This window comes from Phoenix dactylifera, chromosome 18 (assembly GCF_051530095.1).
Source record: "Phoenix dactylifera cultivar Ajwa chromosome 18, Ajwa_hap1_PhDact_Kaust_v1.1, whole genome shotgun sequence".
In the NCBI taxonomy this organism is placed as follows: domain Eukaryota; kingdom Viridiplantae; phylum Streptophyta; class Magnoliopsida; order Arecales; family Arecaceae; genus Phoenix; species Phoenix dactylifera.
In genome coordinates this window covers 7,983,360-8,000,599 of record NC_143207.1, presented here as the reverse complement: position 1 = coordinate 8,000,599, position 17,240 = coordinate 7,983,360, and the positions used below count along the sequence as shown (strand labels likewise).

Genomic DNA, 17,240 nt, shown 5'->3' with positions numbered 1-17,240 from the left:
CCATGTGGCAAGAGAATCTTTCTTGAATTTGCTGTAACATTACTCTCACCAGTCTCTTGATTTATCAGTTTTATTAGGGAGTGTTTGGTAATGCCAACAGGATCACTACGGTGATTTAAGATTCTTGGTGATTCGAATGCTGGGATGATTTGATCCCAGTGATCTAAGATCAATGTATTTGGTAAGCCATGGTCCAGTGATTAAAAATCTTTGGATATCCATGAGTAACTTGTTTGGTATGGTACGGAGATCCAAGATCACCGACCACATAATACCATAAATACCCTTAATATATCTTAGATAGATTTTTTATGTGTTTTTGATTCTTATGAATAAAAAATGTAAGTCAATATGCTAATTTCTATAATAGCTCCATAATTTTGTCACATATTCTACTTTTAGTATCCCTTATCATATATTTATTAATCATATAAAATATATTATAATAAAATATTAATATATTTATCAATATATTAATTATTAATATATTCTGTAAAAATATATTTATTACTCCTACAAATTATTAATCTTATAAAAATTTGTTATTTTTCATTATAGAATTAATATTTTTATTTATACTTATAATAGACTTTTTTAATACTAATAATTATTTTGATTAGAAAAATAAGGTAAATAGGAGTAATATATTAAATATTTTTATTATATAAATACAAAATATAAAGATATATTTCTACTATAATTTAAAATTATCCTTCAATAATAATATGATAATAATATAATTAGTAATATATTATAATATAATATATATCATTAACATAATATATAATATCAACATAATATTATTGTTGATTCCTTATTTGATTTTGATGAGCCCAAAACACATGAGTATACTTCTTATTGTACTAATGAATTCAAGTGAGTATTACAGGCATAAATACTATTAGAATTGAAAGAGATTCATTAGAAAATAGTTTAAGGACCTTAAGACTTGTTTTTCCTTGTGTTGGAACCATTTTTATCTTTGGTCTGCACTCGAGTCGTCTCCTACTATTCACGAGACATCTCTGGCAAATTTGTTGACTGGCACATCCTCGAGTCGACTCCCAGATAGCGTGAGCCGACTCCCACAGAAAAAGACAGAGAAGTGTTTTCAACACGACAGTGCCCAAGTCGACTCCTAGATAGAGCGAGTCGACTCCTAGATAGAGCGAGCCGACTCCAATAGAAAAAGACAGAGAAGTATTTTTGACGGTGCAATGCCCGAGTCGACTTCTAGATAGCTCGAACCGACTCCAACAGAAAAAGACAGAGAAGTATTTTCGACGGTGCAGTGCACGACTCACAGCAACGCCCGACTCACAGCCGTCCGCACGTCCTCATCTTCCGTGATCAATGCCATAGCATACCGTGACATCTTCCATTTCAGCGAGTCCCCACCGCTCTTGATTCTCCTCCCAGGATCCCGCATCCGTGGCCCAAAGAAGGAAGTCCGCGCCTCCCTTCCGCGATCCGCCCAACCGATCCAACCTCCGCGTATTGTCAGCCGTCCGCGTCTCTTCCGGAGCTGATCCAGCCTCTACCGCATCTCCAAGGGCCTATAAGAAGAGGGGAGGAGAAACAAAGAGGGGAGAGCTCGGTTGGGGGTGGAGGCCAAGAGAGGAGAGGGCTCGGCTGGTTCAAAGGAGAGGGAACAGGGGAGTACTCTGTTTCTTTTGGGAAGAAGAAAGAAAAAAAAAAGAAGAAGAGGGGATTAGTATTTTCCACCGTGGGAGAGAGAGAGAGAAGAGATTTGTTTTTGTTTTATTTTCTTTATTTTATTTGCAAAGTAGAAGGAGTATTAGGTCTCTATTTGCCATTTTTATTTGTAATCAGTTTTCTTTTTATGAAATCCATCAATATTCTTTTATGAAATTCTTGTTCTAGGTTCAGTTTAATTTTCGTTTTTTTTGCAATCTTTTAATTCTTCTTTGATGCAATATATTAAATTTTCTTTTATGCAATTTATGTTCTAGGTTTTTGATCTTCTTAGCACTGTTTTTCATTCATTTTAAATTATGCCAAGGCTTTTCTTTTCCATTAAATATATAAATGCTTTTCGAATTTAAGTAACTGTCTTTCCGTTAATTTCAAGTTAAAAATCATTCCACATCTCCAACGTAATGTTTTTCTTTTATCATTAAAAAAAATCGATTTCAAATCCGAGTGAACGTCTTAATTTTTATGCAACTCCAATCGTCTTCCTGTGGATCGACCTCTTACAACTGCTATTCTTCGAGTAGAACAGGTAAGAGTTAAATTAATTTAAACTTTGTTTGTCGGTTCTAACAACGATCTGTTTAGCATAATTTTTAGTTAGATAGGAAAGGACGAACAAAATTTTGGCGCCGTTGCCGGGGAGGCAAATCGAGAAGCAAGAACGATCACAAAGATCAAATCGAATTTTGGATGTCCGGAGTGAACGCACTCCGGTAGTAAGTTTTTATTTTTATTTTTATTAATTTTTCTTATTTTGATAATTCTAGTTAATAATTTCGTAGTTATTAAATTCTGAAATTTGAAATTCGAAATCTAAAATTCAAAAAAAACTAAAATTAAAAAAAAATTCCAAAATTCAAAAAATTCAAAAAAAATAAATTAAAAAAATTATTATTAAAAAAATTATTTGAATTCTGAGATTCGAAATTTGAAATTTAAATTAAAAAATTAAATCAAAAAAAAATTATTAAAAAAAATTATTATTATTGCTAGTAATTGATAGGGTGCAATCTGCCGAGGTTATCATACCTCTATTGGGGCTCCTTACGGAGTAATCTCCAGAGCTTATTCAACGGGCATTCGGAGATTGACTGACACATAAGGATTGTGTTTAGTTTACATTCAAGTTATTGCTATATAAAAAAATAATAAAAAAAATAGTATAAAAAAAAAATTTCTTGTTCATTTAATCAGTACAACCTAATGACATTGCATAAATTTTAAAAAAATCATTGAATATTTGCTGCATTTAGTATTAAGCATTTGCATAAAAGAATTTAAGGGCAAAACCCATTAAAAAGATAAGGTCGGGAAGTCATTACCTGTCCTTAGCCCAAAAATCACCACCTTGCATACTTATCCTAAGCCAAATTAAATTAAAATCAAATTAGACGTTGGCTTTAGGATTTTCGAGCTCAATTAGGCTCTTAGAAAGAAGCGGCTGAAAGCCACTCTAGTGAGAATTTAGTAATTTGTGATGTCTAGAAAAGTTTTACAACAGTGAGAACTGTTACGGGTATTGTGGTATTGGTGTATCCCTTCTGGCACCATCACACACCCTGGGACTTTTCTGGTCACTGGTTACTGGATCGCTTAACTGGTAAGCTCAAGCTTAATCTGAAAGGGAGATTAGGAGCTGTCTAATCTAGGAGAGAATTTCAGAAATTTTTTTTAACCTGATAAATCTCTGTGCAACTAGATTTAAGAAGCTACTAAACCTCACTTAATTCTATGACTAATAGGGTCAAATTGTTGTGTGGTGTTGTTTGTGGTCATCTGTGTCTAGCCCTTCTCTTCTCTTAGGATTTTGTTTATTTTAGGAGTCAAATCTAATGAATTGTTGATAATGTATGCATGGTAGAAGGTCATTAAGGGATAAGTTAACCCTATTTGATCCTGAGATTGACAGAACTTTTCATCACAACCTGCGAACTGTAAACCAACCGTCAATCTCTACAATGGGTGGATATATCAGAACTTTGAATGAGTTGTTTGCACCCGCATCTGTTAGTCCCCCTACTTGCATAGTATTACCAATTAATAATGCAGCCCAATTCGAGATTCGGGCTACAACAATAAACATGTTACCCAAGTTTCATGGGTTCGAGAGTGAACAACCCTACATTCATCTAAACAAATTTTTGACAATCTGTCAAACATTTAGAAATCAAAACTTAGATGAAGAGGGTATTAAATTAAGGTTGTTTCCCATGACTTTAGAGAATCGTGCCGCTGCATGGCTGTATTCTCTTGCTTCTAATTTCATCACATCATGGGAAAAACTATCTAGAAAGTTCATGGCTAAGTTCTATCCCATGGTAAAAAATGAAAAATTAAGGATGCCGTCAGAACTTTTAGAGGAAAATCTGAAGAGAAATTTTTCCAACTTTGGAAAAGATTCCATGATCTTTTGGTCAAGTGCCCGCACCATGGGCTTGACAAGACTAATCTAGTACATTTCTTTTACAAAGGATTACCTCCGGCACATAGAAACATGATCGAGTCCATGCACAAAGGTAGGTTCATGAACCAAACCCCGGATCGAGCCTATGAATTTCTTGTTGACTTAGCCGAGAACGCCCAAAATTGGAGTAGCTATGGTGAGGAAGTAAATAGAGATGAGTTCGGATCTAGAAAACCAGGCAATTATGAAATGAAAGCAAACCCAGAACTAAAAAAATGTCATGTCCAATCTGGTGACTGGAATGAACAACTTAAGCAAAAAGTTTTATGCTTTCACTGTTTCCACTAGCTCAAGTTCATAAAAAGAGTTAAATCCCATCATGAAAGTGGATCACGAGTCACAAAGTTTATGTATCTTGTGTAACAGTTCTGAGCATCTAGTGGAGTGTTGTCCTAGTTTATCCAACATTAAGGCTGAGCAGGCAAATGCTCTAAACTCATATAGTGCCTTCAAGAAGCCCACTCCCAATTCATTCAGCCCAGTCTACCACCCTGATAATAGGTTCCACCCAAATTTCTCATACAAGCAAAATGAACCTATTCAGCATTAAGGTGGTCCACCAAGTTTTCAGAAGAATTTTTTCAGGATAGGTCCATCACAAATAAACTAATCATTGGCTCCACCTATTCCTACTTATAGTGCCCCTATCCCTCAGCAAACTACATCATTGGAAGCCATAATGGCTAACATGATGAAGCAGCAACAAGACTTCATCCAACAACAACAATAGACCAACATGGCTCAAACCCAGACTAACCAATTCCATGCGCAAGCGATTGCAAAACTTGAGGTTAGTTTGAGCCAAATAGCTAACTCTCTAGGGGATAGGAAGAGAGGTGAATTGCCTAGTCAGCCAGTGCCTAACCCTAGTAGGCAACAAAATCAAGGGCCGAGAGGCCAGTTTCAGATTGATTCTAATGGAAACCCTACCCATGAAGTCCAGACAATTACCACTTTACGGTCTGGCAAGCAAGTGGACAACAAAGTCCAACTTCCTGTGCAAGAAAAAGAAGAAAAGCATGAACCAAACCCCACCCAGAAAAAGGCACAAGAACAGGGAACCCAAGGAATAGAGGAGAAACCAATAGAGACGTACACACCCAAGGCTCCCTTTCCTAGTAGACTACAAGACTCAAAGAAAAAATCTCAGTACGATGAAATCATGAAAGTCTTTAAAAATGTTCAAATAAATTTACCCTTCCTAGATGCCATCAGACAGATCCCCTCCTATACAAAATTCTTAAAAGACCTAACCACGGTGAAAAGAAAAACCAGTATTTCTAGGCAAGCTGTGATGGCGGCACAAGCCTCATCTCTTATTCAACAACAGATTGCCCCAAAATACAAGGACCCTGGTTGCCCCACTGTTGAAATTAAAATAGGAGAAACCATCATTCGGAGAGCCCTATTAGACTTAAGAGCAAGTGTAAACCTATTACCCTATTTTGTCTACACCGAACTAGGTTTGGAGGAATTAAAGCCCACAAACATTACTTTGTCATTAGCAGATAGGACTGTGAAGTATCCCAAAGGAATTGTGGAGGATGTGATTGTAAAAGTTAATGAATTCTACTACCCTGTGGATTTTGTAGTCCTTGAAACTGAACCAGTAAAAAATTCAGAAATTTACATCCCGGTGATCCTAGGTAGACCATTTTTGGCCACTTCAAATGCTGTGATTAGTTGCCGAAATGGAATAATGACTCTAGCCTTTGGGAACATGACTGTCCAGCTCAATATTTTTCATAGTAGTAGTCAGTCAACTGAGATGGACGATTTGGAAGAAATTCACATGATTGAGAACATAATTAGCAGTTCTTTTGAAGAGTCGAGTTATTCTGACCCATTAGAAAGATGTTTGGCTAATTTTGGTCAAGATTGTGAGTCAAGTCAAGAGGTTAATGCATTGTTAGATTCCATTCCTGTGATGGATACTAGCAGATGGGCCACCAAGTTTGAATCATTGCCTGTTTCGGAATCCAGCTAGTGCCATCCAATGTCAAACCTCCACAACTAGAACTTAAAGGCCTTTCCGAAAACTTGAAGTATGCATTTCTTGGAGAAAACAAGATCTTACCTGTTATAATTGCATCGAATCTAACTAAAGAACAGGAAGAGAAGCTGTTAAGTATCCTTCGGAAGAATTAGGAAGCTATCAGTTGGTCTATAGCTGATATTAAGGGGATTAGTCCTTCTGTGGTCCAACATAAAATCCATCTAGAAGAAGATGCAAAAATCTCTAGAGAACCACAAAGGCGACTTAATCCAATCATGAAGGACGTAGTTCGAGCCGAGGTCATCAAGCTTTTAGATGCAGGGATTATATATCCTATTTCTGATAGTCAGTGGGTAAGCCTAGTTCAAGTCGTACCTAAAAAGTCTGGCATCACTGTGGTGAAAAATGATCACAATGAGTTAGTTCCTACTCGAGTCCAAACGGGATGGCGAGTATGCATCGACTATAGGAAGCTTAATGCCATGACTAGGAAAGACCATTTTCCTCTACCCTTCATCGATCAAATGCTAGAACGGCTAGCTGGCCACTCCCATTACTGTTTCCTCGATGGTTATTCTGGATATAACCAAGTCCCTATCGCACGTGAGGATCAAGAGAAAACCACATTCACCTGTCCTTATGGCACTTTTGCCTATTGTCGCATGCCTTTTGGGCTATGCAATGCACCAGCTACATTCCAACGGTGTATGATGAGTATTTTCTCCGACATGGTGGAGAAATTTTTAGAAGTTTTCATGGATGATTTTTCTGTATTTGGATCCAATTTTGATGAATGTCTGCACCACTTGACACTTGTTGTAGAACGCTGTAAAGAGAAAAACTTAGTTCTTAACTGGGAGAAGTGTCATTTCATGGTAAAATCAGGTATTGTTTTAGGACACATTGTGTCGCAAAGGGAAATTGAGGTGGATAAGGCCAAAGTAGAATTAATTGCTAAATTGCCACCTCCTAAGACTATTAGAAAAATTCAATCATTTTTAGGGCATGCGGGTTTTTACCGCCGCTTTATCAAGGATTTTAGCAAAATATCAAAACCCTTATGTGATTTGTTGGCCAAAGATACTGTTTTCAATTTTTCACCAACTTGTGTAACTACTTTCAAAAGACTGAAGTCTGAATTGACTTCAGCACCCATCATAAGGTGTTCTGATTGGAGTCGTCCTTTTAAAATCATGTGTGATGCATCCGATTATGCCATAGGTGCTGTCTTAGGTCAGCGAGTAGAGAAGCTTCCCCATGTTATTCATTATGCGAGCAAAACTCTGAATGACGCCCAACTCAACTATTTCACCACTGAAAAAGAATTGTTGGCAGTTGTTTTTGCCCTAGATAAATTTTATCCCTACCTGATAGGATCTAAGGTCCTTGTTTATTCCGATCATGCCACCCTTAAGTACCTTCTCACAAAGAAGGATGCTAAGGCAAGGCTCATTCGTTGGATCCTATTGCTCCAGGAATTTGATCTCGAAATTCGAGATAAAAAGGGATCTGAAGATGTAGTAGCTGACCACTTGTCTAGATTGATTGTTGAGTCATCTGCAGAATCCTTACCTGTATCAGAAACTTTTCCGGATGAACAACTAATGATGATTTCCCATACCAATGTTCCATGGTATGCTCACATAGTCAACTATCTCGTTACTGAACAAATGCCCAGCTCTTGGACCAAACAGGAGCAATTTCGCTTCCTAGCTCGTGTGAAGTGGTATTTCTGGGATGAACCATACCTATTTAAATATTGCCCTGTTCAGATCATCCGACGGTGTATCCCTGAATACGAACAAAGGAAAGTCCTTTCCTTTTGTCATGACCCTTGTGGTGGTCATTTCAGTGGTAAAAAGATGGCTGCAAAGGTTTTGCAGTGCGGATTCTATTGGCCCACACTATTTCATGACTCACACGAGTATTATAAAGCATGTGACCGATGTCAAAGACTAGGAAAAATTTCAAGAAAAAATGAGATGCCCCTAAACCCAATCTTAATTGTAGAAATATTTGATATTTGGGGTATTGATTTTATGGGTCCTTTTCCTATGTCATTTGGGCACCAGTACATACTCCTAGCTGTTGACTATGTATCTAAGTGGATTGAGGTTATCGCATGTAAGACCAATGATCACAAAGTAGTGATCAAGTTTCTTAAGGAGTCTGTCTTCGCTCGCTTTGGCACCCCTCGTGCTATCATTAGTGATGGGGGGAAACATTTTTGCAATAGAATTTTTAAAGCCCTTGCTAGGAAGTACAGCATCACCCACAAGGTCGGTACACCATATCATCCACTAACGAGTTGACAAGTTGAGATTTCCAATAGAGAAATCAAGACCATCCTTGAAAAAAACTATCAACCCATCTCGAAAGGATTGGTCCCTTAGGTTAACAGATGCATTGTGGGCATATTGAACGGCCTACAAAACACCAATTGGAATGTCCCCATATAGGATTGTCTATGGCAAGGCTTGCCATTTACCTGTCGAGTTAGAACACAAGGCCTATTGGGCAATTAAACGCCTAAATTTCGATCTCGACAAGGCAGGAGAACATAGAAAGCTACAGCTCGACGAGCTTGAAGAAATTAGAAACGATGCTCACGAGTGTGTTAAGAAGTACAAGAATCGCATGAAAGTCATGCATGATAAAATGATTACTCGTAAAGAGTTTCACCAAGGACAAAAAGTTCTTTTATATGATTCTCGATTACATCTATTCCCTGAAAAACTTAAATCTCGCTGGACTGGCCCATACACGGTAGAGAAAGTGCATCCGCATGGTGCGGTAGAAATATGCAATACTAAGGATGGTAGGTCATTTCAAGTCAATGGACATCGTTTAAAACCATACCTTGAGTATCTGAGTCCAGAAGTCGAGGAGACACTTCTGACCGACCCTGTCTATCATGAATGAATTATAATTGTCTGACTGAAGACATAAAACTTAGCGCTCTTGGGAGGCAACCCAACATGTAAATATTTTTATGCAAAAAAAAATGCAGGTTTGTCCCTATTGTCACTTTACCCACCCATATCAGGTAACTTCTCCTTTATCCTATTACTGCTTTAAATTTTCTTTAACATTGAGGACAATGTTAGATTTAGGTATGGGGGAGAAAATATTTTTAATTTTTTTATGCAATTAAATTAAAATTTAAAAAAAGAAAAAAAAAGAGGGATTTCAAATTTTTAACTCAAACTCTATTCTTTTTGACTGTACAAACTAGGAATTGCTTTGACAATAGCTGAGTTAAGTAATATAATAGCAGTTCTAGCTTGAATTTTCGTCCTACCTATCTTCTGCTAACATGGTACAAGATGAGTTAGCACCTACACGTAAGCACATGAATAGTGGGGTATGTAAACTTACGACTAATATGAATACTTTTAATCTTCGGAATAATTTAAAGTTATATGTGTGATGAACACCCTAATCAAAAAAAAGAAAAAAAAGAAATAAAAAGAAATAAAATAAAATAAAATAATGAGTTTAATTTAAGTCTTCTCACTGAGTAACCGGGCCTCTTGCCTGGCAAGCAGCGAGTGTTCGCGTAAAAAGGTGAGGATGATTGAGATTAAACTCTGAGTGACTAATTTGGCCTTGAAGCCTAGTTAACTTGAGTTATTAAGCCTGTTGGGGTGTCTCTACACCTAGTGCCCTGAGCCATCTGGATCGGGAGTCATTGGCCTAACACTCGCTACATGGGTTAGCTAGAAAGCTTAATAAGGCTAAATATTGCACACGTCATTCTTCTTAGCATTCAGTCTAATGAAAAAATAAATAAATAAATAAATAAATCCGGGGTGTTCATTACCATTTAACTCTAGAAAGTCTTGAAAATTGGAGTGATCATGTTGGAAGTAAGTGAAAGCCACTCATTTATATGATACTATCTTGCACCTCACTACATTCTTGACTTGTTAGCAGATAGATGGGGTGTAATGAAACTTGAGTTAAAGTCTGCTTAAATATGATAGCTCTAAGTCTTTATTGTCCTTGCAATTCTAGTTTCATACAATAATACTTGTTCAAATTTTGAGTTAAAATTTGGAAATCCCTAACTAATGAAGTTTGTGGGTAGCTTCTTTGCAAACCCTCACGAGACAACACTCGTCCACTAGGGTAACCTAGGAGTTTAACGGCTTGTTGCACGTGCTAAGTGCAATCGTAATGCTCTACGAAAGTGAGTATTTATCTTAGTATATTTATATAATAAATAACACTTTTGCACTTTTATCATTTTCGCACTAAATTGCTAGAGACTAGCAATAAGCTAGTTGGGGAGGTGTGATGAGAGCACAAAAGTGCAATCATCGTACCACCTTAATTAGTATTATAGTTAATTCTTAATGATAAAATTAATTAATTAACATTGTATTTGTGTTTGAGTGCAAGGAGTCCAAGAGACCGAATAACATTGGGTTTGAGCCCAATGCCCGGCAGCTCGAGCTCAACAAATTCCCCAGCTGCCATGCAAGCATGAAATCCTGCGCCGTCCATCAGGTCACCTACCAAATCAGTCCCGCATCAAGGCCCCGCGATCATTTTCTTCTCGGCCATCTGCCCAGCCAATCATCAACATCCCAAATAAATCCACTCCGTCCGCATCGTCAACGAGCCCTCCTAGCATCCCACGGATCACGCCGTCATCACAGTCGTCCATCTCGTGATCAGATCAAGCTCCCACGCCTGTGAAGCATCCGAGCGCCTCCTTCCTTCCGCAAGCAATCCATCCCAGCATCCATGCATTCCTCCCAACGATCAAGCCATGATCCTGTTTTCCGAGAAGAAGAAAATCAGCACATCTTGATCCAAGCTCCCTTCCCGAATCAGCCTCCCCATAATCCAGCCATCCTCTTCATCTTCCAGCCATCCGTGAAGGAAGCAACCAGCAAGGCGTGATTTCCAGCAAGCCGTCAACGAGTCCTCGAGCACCCCAACTCTTTCGTGATCCCGGTGGTCCCGCATCCGTGCCAGCCACCGTGCCAGCAAGTCACCCCGTCGATCACGCTCCCAGCGATCTCGCAGGCCTTCATTTCTTCCAATTCTCGCCATCAAGAAACCGCACCAGATCAGCATCTCAGCCACCCGTTGTCCATGACGCATTTGGCTCCACCCTTTTTCGGATTCCCAGTATCAATGCGTCCATCTCCTCCACGGCTCCTCCCAGCAAAGATCCCGGATGACTTCCCTCTTTCATGATCCCAGCAATGCCCGACTCACAGCCGTCCGCACGTCCTCATCTTCCGTGATCAACGCCATAGCATATCGTGGCATCTTCCATTTCAGCGAGTCCCCACCGCTCTTGATTCTCCTCCCGGGATCCCGCATCCATGGCCCAAAGAAGGAAGTCCGCGCCTCCCTTCCGCGATCCGCCCAACCGATCCAACCTCCGTGTTGCCCAAGGTGACAAGCCAAGAGGGGGGGGTGAATTGGTTTCTTTTAAATTTAAACTATCTTACTCAAGTCAAATGGATGGTTAGTAAGCTAAAGCAAATCACAACACAAACAACACAAAGTATAGTGGTTCGGTGCTCTCCTTAGCACCTACGTCCACTCCCCAAGCGACCCCTTGGAAATTCACTATAATCTTGCGGATTACAGTTGGATTGTTTTCCGGGCTCACAATCCAAAAATCTTTGTTGGTTTTACGGGCTCACCAACGAACCTTTACACTTTGGTTTTTCGGGTTCACCAAAAACCTTTGTTGGTTTTACGGGCTCACCAACGAACCTTTACAATTGGTTTTCCGGGTTCACCAATCAACCTACTCCGTTGGTTTTCCGGGCTCACCAACCAACCTTTACAAGTTGTTTAACAAATAAAGAAAGAAGATTTAAACTCCTAAATGAGCAAATGAAACAATATAAACTACAAAGAAGAGTATAGAAAATATTTATCGCTTTGAAGTGGCTTCTCTCTTCTTTGTCAAGGATGCTTCACTCTACAAGGGAGGATGGAGCTCTTGATGACTCTTTGAATCTGCTCAACCCCTTTCTTTGATTCTTGAATGAAGCACTTGGATGAAGAAGATTAGGGCACTTTTGTTTTCTTGTGTACTCTTTGATATTCCATTCAAAAGTTGTTCTATCTGATGAATAGTGCCACTTTAAATAGTCTCCTACATCCATTGGACAAGCCCCAATGGTTAGAATTCAAAAACTAGCCGTTACTGACTTTGGGAAGGACAAAAAGTACATCTGCAGAACTAGCCGTTATGCTTCAGCCCGTGTTTGGGTCGGCTCAACCTGTTCTTGGGTCGACCCAACTTTCACTTGGGTCGACTCAAACATTCCTTGGGTCGACCCTCTCAGAAAACACAGAAACTTGAAATTCAGCCTTCCTTTCCTTGGGTCGACCCAACCATTCTTTGGGTCGACTCAAAGTTCACTTGGGTCGACTCAACTTCTTCTTGGGTCGACCCTCTCAGTAATTCCAGAGAACCATTTTCTGTCTTCTTTTCTGTCTTGCCTTTGGGTCGACCCTCTCAGGATTTGGGTCGACTCAAGCTTGGGTCGACTCAACTACTTCTTGGGTCGACCCTCTCAGTGAATCCAGAGAACCATTGTTCTGTCTTGTTTTGAGGATCTTGATGTTTGGGTCGACTCATGCTTTCCTTGGGTCGACCCAACTCACTGTTCATCTGTGCCATTTTTGCAGAAGTGTGCCAAATGATTTCTTGATGTGCCGGGGTCGACCCAATCATCCTTTGGGTCGACTCAATCCACACTTTGCTGCATCTCAAGGTTAGATTCATTTAAATAAACAATGAAATGTATCTATATCAATTTATACAAATATCCTGAGAGTAATAGTCTTATAAATGAAGTATCAATTTAACTTATAACATACTCTAGATAATTGCTTGTTAATCATCAAAATAACACTATCATCCTCAATCTTCCCCTTTTTGATGATTACAAAATAAAGAGTATGAGCCCATTGATACTTGTCTTTAAGATCAGTTTTTGAAAGGGCTTAACTTGCTGAATTTCAGCTTTTCATATATAAGAGTGAAATCCCCCCCTATTTCATTTAAATGTTGCCAATTTGACTTTTTGAATTGCTCCCCCTTTCATTTATAATTCATTAACGATGAAACTTCAAAAATTTGAGATAAAATATGAGTTTCAGATTATGTATCGGGGTGCAAGAGGTGCGTGCCAAATTCTGAAATTATATGTGCCAAATTCTGAAACTTGATAGAAATTTTTGATTTGATGATTTTCATTGTTACAAATTGCTCCCCCTTAGATGTATAAGCTTTCTTATATGATTTTCAATTTGTTTGCCCAATTATTTCTCTTTTCTTGCATAAGTTCTTATTTCTCTTTCTTTACATAACTTCTTATTTCTTTTTCTTTACTTCTCCTTTCTTTAACTTTCTTTACTTTTGCTCTTATTATTCTTTCTTTACTTACTCTAAAGATATCTTTAGTTCTCCCCTTTTTGTTACTTTATTTACTCTAAACAATATCTTTACTTCTTCCCTGAGATCTTTACTTCTCCTAAAATAAATACTCTTTCTTTACTTCTCCCCCTTTTTGTTATCATCAAAAAGATACATGGAAAAGATGCAATAAATACCAAACTTCAAACTTCATTGATCAAAACGGGAACATTTTCATACATTCATGCCAAAAACAAAAACAGATACAATGTTCCTGAATCAAAGTTTAAAGATACATGATAAAAGCAAAATACATATGAGAACTATATATCTAGCCTAGGCTCTAAACATAGATGCTAAGATCAGCCTAGGGAGACTCTAACAGCTGGGATCTAGTCCTCATCCTCCTAGTGTACGTGGCGAGGGGAGGTCGAGCCTGGTGAACTGTGTCTGGCGTGGAGCACGACGAGCTGGATGACTCTGTGCCGAAATCTCTGACTCAGCAGCCTGTGGCACAGATGGTCCATGGGTCTCTCTCTCTCCGGAGTGCTCCTATCTGTTGCCTCAGATCACTGATCTCAGCAGACATGACGTCCAATCGGGCGTCCAATCGGCTCGTCAGCCCGTCAGTGATAGTCCTCGCCTGAGCTGACATGAGCTCAGTCATCCTGCTCCAGAACTCATCCGTATCTCTCGGAGGAACGGATGATGATGGTCCAGCCTCTGAAGGTGCAGTAGGATGATCCATATGCTCCTCATCCTCATCCTCTGGTGCATCTCCCTCTGGTGCCTCACCCTGAATGCCTGCTCCAGTGTGAATCCACTGCCCGTTCACTTTCTCATATCCCATGCGTATAAGTGTCCGTGCAGTGTATGTGTCAGTATGATGCAGACTCTTGGATGCCTCCTCCTCGAGAGCTAAACCGTGCTGTCGAAAAATCAAGGTGAGTATCATACCATAAGGTAGTGATACCCTGGAGTTGCACATCACCTTCCTCATCTGTCTCAGTATCATGGCCGGAAGATTTAGGGGAATCCCCTGAATCATACACTCCATCACTGCTAGATCTCGCTCTGTGATGAGATCGAATCTCCCGGTCTTTGGAAATAAGATTCTATTTATTATACTGAGCAGTAATCTCATTTCAGCAGTAAAAGAACTAGCTATTACCTTCGCGGAAAAGTCGAAGTTCTCATTTTCCATGATCAACTGTAGAGCTCTCATTTTGTTTTCAGGCTTTTCCGGAGTGGCTCCTACGCAGGGTAGATGAAGTAGCTCACTCAAGCTCTCCTCGGAAACTCGAACTCGAACCCCTCGAACTTCCGAAACAAGCCCTCCCATACCAGTTTTGAGGAAGGCATAGAACTCCTGAACCAATCCGGGGTAGATCATCACGTCTAGGGAGCAAAGATACTCCCAACCTTGCCTTTGGATCCATTCCCTCAACCGAAACCCTTCTTGATCAAAGAACTCGGAATGGATCCTTCTCCTCGTTGTAACCGGTCTCCCCGCAAATCTTGCAAGTATCACTGAGGGGGAAGGAGGAGAAGGGGCCTCCGCACGTGCCTCACGTCGTGGAGACACGGTAGATGGCTCCGTAGGTTGCCTTTCCTCCCGTTGGATCCGTGTGACTCTTCCGGATCTCTTGGCTACGGCTCTTTTGGGTCCCATTTCTCTAAGATCTCAAGGTAATCTACTGTTTGGAGGAGTTTGGAGGAGTTTGGAGAGTGGGGATTAGAGTATTCAGAAGAGGACAAGGGCAAACAGTGCCCTAACAATGCTCTCGGGTCCCCTTTTAACAGTGGGGTCCCGACGTTGGGTCGACTCAACGTTGGGTCGACCCTATTCTGGGTTGGGTCGATCCAAGTGCAGAATTTTTTCTTTTCTCTTTCTTTTTGCTTCTAAGAATTTTTCTTGCTTCCAATCCTTATAAACTCTTTATGGGACAATGATACATGAGTAAGGAATCTCTTGATAACAAATTTGACTCATGTTTCATGGGATTTTAGAAATTGGAAGAATCTATCATGAGACTACTAGCTCCCTTTTATATTTCTTCAATAAAAAGGATCACATATGCCTAATTCCCTCCTTAGCATGCAGAATCTATCTTCACTCAATGGTTTCGTAAATATGTCGGCTAATTGTTTTTCAGTGCATATATGCTCAATACATATATTTCCATTTTGCACATGATCCCTAATAAAATGGTACCTTATTTCTATGTGTTTGGCTTTAGAGTGCTGAACTGGATTTTTAGTAAGATTGATGGCACTAGTATTATCACACTTAATAGGAATATTATCTAGTTTAACTCCATAGTCCTCTAGTTGTTGCTTAAGCCATAATACTTGAGCACAACAACTACCAGCAGCTATATATTCAGCTTCAGCTGTGGACAGTGCCACTGAATTCTGCTTTTTGCTAAACCATGATACTAAATTATTTCCTAAGAATTGACATGTGCTACTTGTGCTCTTCCTATCTAATTTGCATCCGGCAAAATCAGCATCTGAATACGCAAGCAAATTTAGACAGGAGTCCCTTGAGTACCATAGCCCTATATTGGTAGTTCCTCTTAAATATCTAAGGATTCTCTTAACAGCACTTAAATATGACTCCTTAGGATCCGATTGGTATCTAGCACATATTCCTACACTAAATACGATGTTGGGTCTACTAGCAGTAAGATAGAGCAAGGATCCAATTAGTCTTCTATAGAGCTTGATATCAATACTCTTCCCTTTTTCATCCTTGTCTAGCTTGCTAGTAGGATTCATTGGAGTGCCTACTCCCTTATGATTTTCATTCCCAAACTTCTTTAGTATTTCCTTTGTATACTTAGTTTGATGAATGAAAATGCCTTCTTTAGTTTGTTTGATTTGTAATCCTAGAAAGAAGCTTAGTTCTCCCATCAAACTCATTTCAAATTCTCCATGCATTAAATCAGCAAATTCTTTGCAAAGAGTATCATTTGTGGCACCAAAGATTATGTCATCTATATATATTTGTACCACTAATAGATTTTTGTCCTTTCTTTTGAGAAATAGAGTTTTATCTACATTTCCTCTACTAAAGTCATTATTAAGCAGAAATTTGCTTAATCGATCATACCAAGCCCTAGGTGCTTGCTTTAATCCATATAATGCCTTATGTAGTTTAAAGACATGATTTGGCAATTCATGATTCTCAAAACCTGGAGGTTGTTCTACATATACTTCCTCCTCAATAAAACCATTTAAGAATGCACTCTTCACATCCATTTGATATAATTTGAAATCCATGAAACATGCAAATGCTAGAAGTAATCTAATAGCCTCTAATCTAGCTACAGGAGCAAATGTCTCATCAAAATCTATTCCTTCTTCTTGATTGTATTCCTTAGCTACAAGTCTAGCCTTATTTCTTATAACTAATCCATTTTCATCTAATTTATTTCTAAATATCCATTTTGTTCCAATTACTGAATTATGCTTTGGTCTTTCAGTTAATGTCCATACATTACTTCTTTTGAATTGATTTAATTCTTCTTGCATGGCATTTATCCAGTTAGTATCTTTTTCAGTTTCTTCATAAGTCTTAGGTTCTAATTGTGAAACGAAAGCAAGATAATCATTTAAATTCCTAAGAGATGATCGAGTTCTTACCCCTTGAGATGGATCAC

At 38.9% G+C, this 17,240-nt stretch overlaps 1 pseudogene; it reads left to right on the top strand.

The window, feature by feature from the left end:
- LOC120104806 (uncharacterized) overlaps window positions 1-8,034 on the top strand; it is a 45,812-nt pseudogene extending 37,778 nt beyond the window's left edge.
- The last annotated feature ends 9,206 nt before the right edge of the window (window positions 8,035-17,240 follow it).